Here is a 12738-nt window from a genome sequence, read left to right on the forward strand (position 1 = left end):
AGACTGACAGACACACACGCAGACTGACAGACACACACGCAGACTGACAGACACACACACAGACTGACAGACACACACACAGACTGACAGACAGACACACACAGACAGACAAACAGACTGACAGACACACACACAGACTGAGACACACACACAGACAGACAAACAGACTGACAGACACACACACAGACTGACAGACGCACACACATACACACACAGTAACACACAAACAAACAAAGACACACACAGACAGACACACACAGTAACACACACAGACAGACAGACACACACAGTAACACACACACAGACAGACAGAGACAGATACAAACACACAGACAGACAGGGTGTCAGGCACAGTAACACATATATACACACACACAGACACACAAAAAAACATGCAAGCACACGTACACAGATAGAGACAGACACAGTGACTGGCAGAGACTGTGTGTGTGTGTGTGTGTGTGTGTGTGTGTGTGTGTGTGTGTGTGTGTGTGTGTGTGTGTGAGAGCTGGACAAAAAACATACTGTCAAAAGTCTTGTTATTCCTGTAAACAGTTTGTAGTAGTGTTTGTTATGTTCTCACATTTGTCTTGGTCCACACCCATGTCACCGCTGTGTCCATACCTGCCCAAAGTAACGGCTCTAAGGGTGTAAACCTTATGTGACAAACTCAAAGCAAATGCAGTCTGCTGTCACGTTTCACCTTCACCACGTTTCAAAAAAAAATATTGTATACTATATACTATAAAATCAGCAAACACTCTACTAGGAACACATGCACAGCTCCACACTCATGCACTTACCTAATCAGCCAATCATGTGGCCGCAGAGCAATACTGTAGATACAATAACACAGATCTCAGTCAGTACTAAATGTTCATATCAACCAAAACAATGTGGGAAAAATGTGATCTCTGATGTTGACTGTGGCATGATTGATGCCAGACAGGGTGTTTTTTGTATTACTATAACCGCTGATCTTCAGTTTTTTTCCACAACAGTCTCTAGATTTTACTGAGAGTGATGCAATAAAGAAAAATCAGTGGTCTTCACTGTCTATCCAATCGAACACCTTTGTGATGTGGAAGAACTGGAGATTTGTGGCATGCAGAAGCACCTGAGAAATCTGCAGGAACTGCGTGATGCTGTCCGGGCGACACGGAATCAACATCTTTTCTGACATCTTGGGAAATCAATGCTGGGAAGATCTGAGGCTGTTTTGAGAGCAACACGAGGCTCTATCAAGTATAGAGTTTCTAATAAAGTGCTTTGTTAATGGATTTTCTGGCAGAAGAAAGGTAAGATCTGCAATCCAGTTAAATCTGCCGTGGAACTTTAACACAGTGAGTTTGCGTGTCACTGTACAATACGTGTTTCCTCACAGTGATTCAGAACCTCTTTGGGTTTTGGTCTTTAGCGTGATTCAGTGACTGACTAAAATGTTTCATCCAGTGCACAGAACTACAAACATGGTGTGGGATAAAGAGCAAAGACAAGCGACAATCCTGTACAAGTTCTCCTTTAATCTCCCTCTTAATGACATATTTCCAACAGTGGAGGGAAAAAAAAACATATATACCTCGAATTAGCACATGTAATATTATCAGGTGTAAACAGTTTCTGTTGGTCCTTCTTAATTTCTGAGAAATGTCCTAATCTACTTTCAGAGCTTAAAATTGGTGTTTATTATTAGAACAGAACAGAACAGATAATAATACATAATAAAATGAGAGAAACTTTAGTTTATGTGCCTTTAAAGTCTTGCAAAAATCCTGATAAGGCCTGGGCAGAGTTTACCCTGAATACGAATTAAACAGATTCAATTCTGCATTCATTAGGGAAAGAAAATATGGTTAGAGTTGGGGGGCAACATGAAGCCCCTCCTCCAAAAATGCACGGACTTTTCCTTCAAATTACAAAGCAGCGCACAACTCTAATAGAATGTATAAGAGCCCAGAGTACACACACACACACACACACACACACACACACACACACACACAGTTAAGCCACGGCAGTGGTGGTGTCATTAAGTGTAAGTACGTGATAAATGCACTCTGCTTGTCGGATTTGAGATTCTCATTAGTCTGTGTGCAAGAGCCAATAAGGGGCCATTATTCTTGTGCCACAGCTGACATGAGTAAGAATGTGTGTGTGGCTATGTGTGTGAAAGAGAGAAAAAGAGAGGACGAAAGCATGTATGTGTGTATGGGGTGTGTGTGTGTAAATAGGAAAGCAGAAAGAAGATAGAGTGGCCTGTGTATACAGAGAGAATTTGGACAGAGAGATAAAGGAAGAAATATTACAGGACAGGTGGAGGTAAAGGGAGACATTTAGAGTGGGCTTCATTCTTCAAGTGTTAGAACAGCAACAAAGAGGGCAAATGCTATAGGGGAGAGAGAGAGAGAGAGAGAGAGAGAGAGAGAGAGAGAGAGAGAGAGAGAGAGAATGTCTACAATCAATCCATGTCTCTGGTCACACACAAACACACTAATGCCAGCAACATCACTTTTACAGACATTTCCATTAATAACCTCTTATAGTTAATGTAGAAATATCATCCCTCCCACACACACACACACACACACACACACACACACACACACACACACACACACAAACATTTCCAACCTTTCAGAGACACTATTAGTGTCAGACTGCTATATCACAACTACCAACACTTTTCTGAAATCCAACTTTCCCCAGAGATTATGAAATGGTCATGGCCTTGTCTTTTATTTTCCCTGCAGAATGGAGGTTTGGATATTTTTAAGCAATTGTTCATTCCTGTGATCAATGAAGCTAAATGAAATCTAAAAGAAAGCAGGACTAGAGGTCTCAAACAAAGGGGCATGAAAAACGGATCGATGATGCAAGGGAAAAAAGGACGGGGCTGTTCGTGTGTCGTGTTTTTTGTTTGTTGTAGAGGCTGATTTAAGTCCTTTGAAGTGGACAGTGGTGTGTGGGAGAGCGGTACAGATGATGTGTTCTGATGCCCTCTCGGGTGCAGTAATGGGGACCTGGCTCCAATCAGTCTGTCTGGACCTCCCTCTCTTATTGTCCTTCCATCTCTCTCTCTCTCCCTCTCCCACACACACAGACAGAGTGGACACAATGCATCTCGCCCGCCTGTGCTCTAACGCACTCTCAAATCCTCACCTGGTCCTACAGCAGAGGCACACAGCAGCATCCCTAATGATGACGGTCTCAGCAAATACAAATGTCACAGAGGTTACAGCAGTTGACTTCTTTATTTATAGCATGTCTGAATTTAGATGGGTACTTGGGGAGTCCTGAGGGACAGCTGCCTTCTGCCAAACCACAAGGAAAAGTGTTTATTGTGGAATCGTGTGACTTTCACTGATTCGAGTACTGGAGATCATCAGCCTGAACCTGAACCATTTAAAATGCAGTTAATGATGTCTCTTCCATTAATAATTCAACTTTCATGCAACATGCTTAAAAAAAATGCCACACTGGTAATTAGTTCTGTACTGACAGAAAAAACCTTGATGAATAATTCAATCTTTCAGTAACAGCAACAATGTAAAAAATAAATAAATGAATGAATGAGTGGATAGATAAATAAATAAATACATACAAAAAAGCATGAAAAAAAGGAACAAATAACCAAATTTAAAAAAAAATTCTATTCTAATAATTGTAGTAACAAACATATTTAAATACCCACAACTTCATATAACTAAGAAATAACAACAATACACAATAACATTAAAAAAAAAACACACACACAGGAAAAAGGAAAGTCAAAGAAAAGGTGAAATGATCATATCAGCACCTCCTGCCCCGTCTGATAAAGAAAGAAGTAATAGTTCCTGATTGAATAGTTACTAGTTTATGGTTTGCGTAAAAATAATGATGACTTGCACGGTTACCTTGTTAAAAGACTGCTAGATAAATATCTTGTTTCTGTTGACTGCTATAAAAATGTGGCATAAGCCAGCAATGGGGCAGTGAATAAAACAGGCTGTGTGTGTGTGTGTGTGTGTGTGTGTGTGTGTGTGTGTGTGTGTGTGTGTGTGTGTGTGTGTGGCTTTTTTAAATTGTGCATGAGTGTATATTTGTGTATAATTACTGTACAAAGACCGTTTTATTAAACTACAGGCTGCCAAATCATGGCGTCTTTGTAGAGAATGAAGTTCATGGTGAAAGTGTGAGTGTTTGATTCCGATGGATTTCTACAGAATTTCCACTTCACCTTCCTGCACGTAGAGACGACAAACAAGTGCAGCAGGATGCGTGAGCTTGTGTTTTAAGCCTATTTTACACAAGAAGCAGCAATCAGTCTGCAGCACTTTCTCTTTTACGCCAAGCGTGGTGAGCACGTGAAAGGTGCAAGGAGCATTCATTTCTCTGCTTTAGTGCACCGGTTTAAATACAGCGTGCAAATACCTGCAGATTTTTATTCGGGTTTTTAATTAGAAACGGCGCAGAATATAACATTCATGCTACATTCTGCAGTGTACGCAAATAATCGTTAAGAAAAACCCTCAGCACATGGTTGTTCTATATACAGAAAAAAACTAACATTTGGCACCCAAATCAAATCTTTAAAGGGTTTAAGAAAAAGAAAAAAGTAGTAGTAAGAGAGTTCTATTGGCCAAAATAAGTTTCTACAATCATACGCTTTCATCAACTGTAGATAGGGGACATACATTAAGCATAAAATGATGACTACGAAGGATTGTGGGTATTTCAGAGGAAAGCAGCAGGGATTCATTTAACTCCATCCTCCCAAGCCAAGTGATTTCTAAAATCCAGCTCCATGAATATTCTAATTTAACCTTGGGGCAGCTTTGGTTAAGGATATAAAAAAAGAACTTATCTGAACAGGAAATAACTGCTAAGTAAAAGACAAGATTTTGAATTGATCTTGAGTGACTGGGATGTCTGTATACATGCTGACATGTATGTGTTTGAGAATCCGATTCACATTGCAAGAGTCATTTTCACATAGGTGACAAGCAAAGTGTGTGTAGTGTGTATAGTGTGTGTATTGTGTAGTGTGTATAATGTGTATAGTGTATAGTGTGTGTATTGTATAGTGTGTATAGTGTGTATAGTATATAGTGTACAGTGTATGGTGTGTGTAGAGTGTAGTGTGTGTAGTGTATAGTGTGTGTGTAGTCTGTGTAGTGTGTTGTGTATGTAGTGTGTACAGTGTGTGTAGTGTGTATAGTGGGTAGTGTGTGTAGTGTGTGTAGTATATAGTGTGCTTTTTTAATTAAAGAATTAGACCCTATGACAAAATGTAGCACTGTGACATTTTCCACAGAGAATAAAAGGAGATGAAAATGCCAAAAGGAGATGAAAACGCTGGTCAGTTTTAGAAAGGTGAAAGATTTTCCTTGCATCGTCTTTTTACATTCACATGAATTAATAGACATTACACACTACACCATCTTGTGCAGTTACTTTACTTTTTTTTTTTACTTTTTTTTCCTTCCAGTGTCACACTGAGGACAAAGCTGGAAGTTAGTTGCTATAAAAACATGCCTGCTGTAAGCTACTGCAGGGGCTGAATAGTTATTCACTAATGATATTACTGTCTAAAATATAATATATTATATACTATATTATATACTACAATATATTATATACTATACTATATTATATACCAGACTATATACTACAATATATTATATACTATACTGTACTATATACACTATACTGTTCTATACTATATAATATAATATAAACTACACTATATAGTATTGTATACTATACTATATATAAAATATACCGAGCATCACCAAATGGCGGACCGCAATCCGGATCCGGACCGAGTGACAGGTCTGCCCGGACCCCTTAAAATTCTAATATTATCAGATTAAGCATCTCCTTATTATAATCTAATATTATAAGCTCTTTGATATTAATAAAAAGATAAATATTTTGTTCATGCACAGTTAATCTAGTTATTACAACAGGAGCGTCATCAAAAGACAAGCCAAAAACAGATTGTTTCTGTTCCATACTCCAGAGCAGAAGGTGGCAGTAATGCACCTAATTACGCTGGCAGGACAATTAAGATTCAAACTGCTGGCAGGACAGTTACATGCCCATTTCTCTCACTAGGAACAGAAGATGGAAAGGGAGTAAGGAGAGGTGGAAAGGAGAGAGGATAAATGTTCTTTTGCCTAAGGTTCCTGTGTTATTAATGTAGTTAATGTTTAAAAAAGGGGGCGGCTCAAAAGTCTTTTGTTTCATTTTTTTCTTAAAGATTAAAAGCACTTTTATTTTATTCAGAAGATTCTGAATGTTTTACATTACTTGAAATATAGGCCCTAAGTTCAGGCTGCACAAAGCTGTGTTTGCTCTTTTTATTTATTTTATTCAGAAGAAATTCAGTGTCTGTTGTCTTTTACTTGACATGTAGTAAAGACAACTACAGGATTGTTTTCCATTCAAGTGCCATACAAGTTCAGACTGTGAAAACACTTGAAATTTAACAATAAATTATATAGAAATGTATGTGCCTTATTTATTTTATTAACATGAGGGTAGACTATTTTAAGTGACAATATAAGATTCGGACCTTTGCTGGGAGGAAACTGGACCTCTGAATTTTAATTGAATACCCGTTATATACTATACTCTACTATTCTATACTCTACTATATATTATATACTATACTATATACTATACTGTACTCTACTATATATTATATACTATACTATATACTATACTGTACTCTACTATATATTATATACTATACTATATACTATACTGTACTCTACTATATATTATATACTATACTATATACTATACTGTACTCTACTATATATTATATACTATACTATATACTATACTGTACTCTACTATATATTATATACTATACGATAATATATACTATACTCTACTATATATTATACTATACAGAAACAAGCTGTAATTGTTCTATACACTAAATGTGTTACTGAAATATAAAATAATAATATATGATCATATCTTTGGTGATGAAGGTTTCTTTTTTTTATTAATGCTCATTCAAATACATTCATATTCTCAAATAAATGTTCTTGGTATAAAGATGAACAAATGAATGTGAAGATTTTGGAGTGGTCAGTTCTGGTTTAAACTTAAATATGTGTGAAGTCCAGGAGGATCGTCTAAGTGCCTCAAGGTTCTTTTTAAGATGCCATTTACACTGTAATACTTAGTTCTTTTCTGGTTGGAGGATGATCCATAGCATGTTGAACAGAAAACACAAAGTCAGACCACACAAACTGAAGCAATGGCAGAGTCAGGACTAAAACTAAGGTGAAGACAGAAAAGTGGAAAAATGTTTTAAAAGACAATGTTCAGAAAAAGAGCTCTGACAGAATCAGCCTGGTAATGCTTCAGGACACAGACAACAGCCTGTATGAGGTCTTAATAGTAACGGATTCCTATCATGCACACGCTCATTCTCTCTCTCTCACTCACCCACCCACACGCTCACTCTCTCTCTCTCTCTCTCTCTCTCTCTCTCTCTCTCTCTCTCTCACCCACCCACACACTCTCTCTCAACCACCCACCCACCCACACACACCACACACACACGCGCGCGCGCGCCACACACCCCACACACGCGCCGCTCAAACACCCACCCACCCACACACACACACGCGCGCTCTCGCGCGCGCGCCGCGCGCGCGCGCGCGCTCTCTCTCTCTCGCTCACCAACCCACCAACACACGCTCGTCTCAAACCACCCACCCACACACACACACACTCTCTCTCTCTCACACACCCACACACTCTCTCTCAACCACCCACCCACACACTCTCTCTCTCTCACTCACACACACACTCTCTCTCTCTCTCACACCCACCCACACACTCTCTCTCAACCACCCACCCACCCACCCACCCTCTCTCTCTCTCTCACCTACCCACACACTCTCTCTCAACCACCCACCCACACACTCTCTCTCTCTCTCTCTCTCTCACCCACACACTCACTCTCTCTCACCCACACACTCACTCTCTCTCACCCACACACTCACTCTCTCTCACCCACACACTCACTCTCTCTCACCCACACACTCACTCTCTCTCTCTCTCTCACCCACACACTCACTCTCTCTCTCTCACCCACACACTCACTCTCTCTCTCTCTCACCCACCCACACGCTCACTCACTCACTCTCACCCACCCACACGCTCACTCTCTCCCTCACCCACCCACACGCTCACTCTTTCTCTCTCACCCACCCACATGCTCGCTCTCTTTCTCACCCACCCACACCCTCACTCTCTCTCTCTCACTCACCCACACACTCTCTCTCTCTCACCCACCCACATGCTCGCTCTCTTTCTCACCCACCCACACCCTCACTCTCTCTCCCACCCACCCACACCCTCACTCTCTCACCCACCCACCCTCATTCTCTCACCCACCCACACCCTCACTCTCTCACCCACACCCTCATTCTCTCACCCACCCACACCCTCACTCTTACGCTCTCACTCACTCACCCACACTCTCTCACTCACCCACCCACACGCTCACTCTCTCACCCACCCACCCACACGCTCACTCTCTCTCTCACTCACCCACCCACACTCTCACTCTCTCTCTCACCCACCCACCCACACGCTCACTCTCTCTCTCACCCACCCACCCACACGCTCACTCTCTCTCTCACTCACCCACCCACACTCTCTCTCTCACACTCCCACCCACTCGCTCTCTCTCTCTCACCCACCCACCCACACGCTCACTCTCTCTCTCACTCACCCACCCACGCTCTCTCTCTCTCTCACTCACCCACCCACACGCTCACTCACCCACCCACACGATCACTCACCCACCCACACGCTCACTCACCCACCCACACGCTCACTCACCCACCCACATGCTCACTCACCCACCCACACGCTCACTCTCTCACTCACCCACCCACACGCTCACTCTCTCACTCACCCACCCACACGCTCACTCTCTCACTCACCCACCCACATGCTTACTCTCTCACTCACTCACACACACTCACTCCCTCCCTCACACATACACACATACACACACACATGGTTTGAGTGTTTGCAAAAATGAAACAAGTGCACCTTAGTGCAGCTGAGAACTGGACCCACGATGCTGGTTTTCTGCAGCAGACACGTAATCACAGAGCAGTTCACATCAGTGCCAGCATAGTTTATTTTAACACTATAGCTGAATCACGCTCACTCTACATCAATCACTATGGTCATTAAGAAATTTATTTAAGCCTTCTATTAACAATGAAATCATGAGCTGTTGAAAGAAATTCACCACAGATCCTTTTCTTCCAGTGTGTGACCCACTTTGCTTGTCCTCTTACATTAGCAAAGTTAGTTTTTTTTTATAGATTTGTTATTTTATGATGTGACACTTCCTGTTGAAAAGCACCGTGTTTTTTCCTTCTTGTTGTTGTTGTTCACTGTATAAAGCCTGTTGTAGTTTCTCCCAAATCTACACCGACACTAACAATAACCAAAAGAAAAACATACAGTTTGCCTACAACTTTCCATTGTCAGTAACAGACTAGGACTTAACCTAAATCCAAGTCAGCTTTTAAAATGATCAGCTCACATAATTAGTTTGGCATGGATACCCATCTTATTGAGAGAAATGAGGAAAAAGCAGTGAAGCACATGTGACAGTTCTGAGGTGCTGCCAGCTGCTCACAGTCTTCAGCTGATTAACTCTTGAAACCCTTGAGGAAAAAAGAAATAAAAACCAAAAAAAAAACCCAAACAAACAAACAAACAGACAGACTGCAGTAGCTCAACTTCATTCAAGCAGATGACTAATGAAAATATCCGTTTAAGATATAAATGAATTGAACAGTTCCATGTGAGATTAGAAAGTGACTAAACTAATGCCTTTGTCTCAAGGTGAGTAAAAGTGCCACTTTACAGTATGCTTCAACAACTTCTACAGTTAAGTCATGTTGTTCCACATCGTCTCTCATCTGAGTTGCATGAAGGGAATGGCAGAGATTCTCGCTGCACTCTTTCGCCTGCCGACATGCCATTCGATCATATCTTACCCATAATGCAGCACCTCTGCAGTAACGTCCACAAACAAACACTGTCATCACTTACATAAACCTGATACAGCTCGAATACATTTCTCTTAATCAGAAGTGTTGCTCATAATAACTTAATGATCAAATATAATCATATAAGTGAAGTCTGGTGAATTATATTTATTAGTCCCTGATGATCCAACGGCAGGATCCCACACTCTCAGCTGCAGGGAACCACCCCATCCTCTGAGCGGTTAACACTCGGTGCTGGATCTGAGCTCAATTAAAATAGAAGGGTTGTGTTAGGAAGCAAAACCTGTGCCAAAAATCAAATATGCAGATCGGACAAGCCGCTGTGTCGACCCCGAGCAGTCAGCAGCCAAAACACAACAGCAACATATTTAAAATGATTTAATGTGTCGAAGTATCTTACAAATAGAAACTAGAAACTAGAGGGGAAAGTATACTTTTCAGCCAAAACTGGATTTGTTGTCAGGGATTTTATCTGTCCATGTCAGCCACATCAGTACCGGATCCGACCATCACGCACCCTGCAACATTTTTTATTATTATGCCAGTAAAGCTGGTGATTATTTACTGATGAGTGAGACATAATGAATCAATGTACCAATTAAAACAGGATGGCTTTGGTTTAGTTGCCAGGACGACAACACCGACAACAATAACTGTGACTGCAGAGCGCTTGAAGCATTCATGTGTGATTATCTGACTGATATTGCATCACATTAATTAATAAAGCAGTCAGTATATGGCCTGGATATTCAGATTTAAAAACTGTATTAAGAATAGGTATTAATTAAAGTTAGATTTTGTTTTAGTCTTTGAGAAATGATGACACAAATGTGGTATTATTGTAGTGGATTCAGACCATTCGGTCCTTATTGTACATCTTACCCGCTGGGCACAGACTCGTATCTGCAGCGACGCACACCAGCATGTAGTATCGCCACACTTCAAAACAGCAGACCGTTCACAATAACACTAGCCATCTCTTCTGGCCTTCAAAGAGCTGTGGTGTTATCTCAGGAAAAGGGTCTTGTTCAAGTCACATCACTATTCTCTCTTTTCACTCTGAAAGCCTGAGAGATGCTTTTTGGGGAAAAGAAGGAGGAAGGCTCTGACTTGTGCAATAATCCCAAGCTTAAGGAGATGCAGATTTAGTCAATTTTAAGCAAAACTCAATAGCTGACATGTTGCCCAGAAATGTGGGAAAAATATCAAAACGAAAAGTAAAAAAAAACACACACCACACTCACACTCTTTCACACACACCCTCACACACTCTTACTCTCTCTCACACACACTCAAAAACACCCTCACACACACACACCATCACACACTCTTACTCTCCCTCACACACTCTTACTCTCTCTCACACACACTCAAAAACACCCTCACACACACACACCCTCACACACTCTTACTCTCTCTCACACACACTCAAAAACACCCTCACACACACACCATCACACACTCTTACTCTCCCTCACACACACCCTCACACACACACCCTCTCACACACACCCTCTCACACACACCCTCACACACACACACTCACACACACACCCTCACACACACACCCTCACACACACACCCTCTCACACACACCCTCTCACACACACCCTCTCACACACACCCTCTCACACACACACTCTCACACACACACTCTCACACACACACTCTCACACACACACTCTCACACACACACTCTCACACACACACTCTCACACACACACTCTCACACACACACTCTCACACACACACTCTCACACACACACTCTCACACACACACTCTCACACACACACTCTCACACACACTCTGCAGACACACCCACAAAAACAAACACAACCACGCACCCCCATGCAAACCCACACCTTTCCTCATGTCATTCTGGATGCCTGGAAGAGGGCTTGAAGAGATAAGATGTACTGACAGAATGGACCCCAGAGCAGCTTTGGGTGAATCCCGAAGGATGCATCACATCTGTGGATCAATACTGCACTTAATGCGCTACCCACTCAGAATATCAATGGGCCGTGGGAAAATGCTCCTGGCTGCTCACAGAGGATACATACCGGCTAAAGTACACAATTATCACCTACACACAGACACACACACAGACACACACACACGGCCTAATTTGCCTTTAGCATTCTATTTTTAATCTAAAAAAAAAACTTCTGTATTCCATTAGGACTGGTTTTGTAGGACATTTTTTCCATCTTAAACCTGTCTAAAAGCATCAATTTTACAAGAACCGAGTGACTAGTCACCTTAACCCAGAATGCTGAAGAAGATGAATAAAGCAGTTTACAGACTGAACACGAAACAAAACCACAGTATCCCAAGAAGCAGCAGTGGCTTTGCCGCAAATCCATGGCAGGGATTTTTATTTTTAGCAGAAATCTATCTGTGCTAAGAATAAGCAAGCCACCATGTTTGTTGCGGTTAGACATTTTCAGTGTTTAGCTAGTTGCTCTGTAGAACATTGGCCACTGGTCAGTACAGCCATGTGAGCTGCAGGTGTGAATACAGGGTAAGAATCAGTTACCATGTGCAGCATGAATGAAGGATCACTGCACATGTGTGAAAGGCAGGGTGACAGCTCAGGGATTGTGTGAGATACTGCATTAAGCGAGTGTGTGAGTTGATGTATTAAAGATTCCTCCGACAGGGCAGGTCGTGTGCTCAGATGCTCTG

The 12738-nt window shown here is 41.6% G+C and overlaps 1 protein-coding gene across 6 annotated transcripts in view; it reads right to left on the reverse strand.

Annotated features, from left to right (window-relative positions):
* Window positions 1-12738, reverse strand: part of sema6e (sema domain, transmembrane domain (TM), and cytoplasmic domain, (semaphorin) 6E) — a 163491-nt gene that overhangs the window by 95975 nt on the left and 54778 nt on the right. The gene's annotated exons all lie outside the window — the stretch shown is intronic.

This window comes from Tachysurus fulvidraco, chromosome 3, assembly GCF_022655615.1.
Source record: "Tachysurus fulvidraco isolate hzauxx_2018 chromosome 3, HZAU_PFXX_2.0, whole genome shotgun sequence".
Classification (NCBI taxonomy): Eukaryota; Metazoa; Chordata; class Actinopteri; order Siluriformes; family Bagridae; genus Tachysurus; species Tachysurus fulvidraco.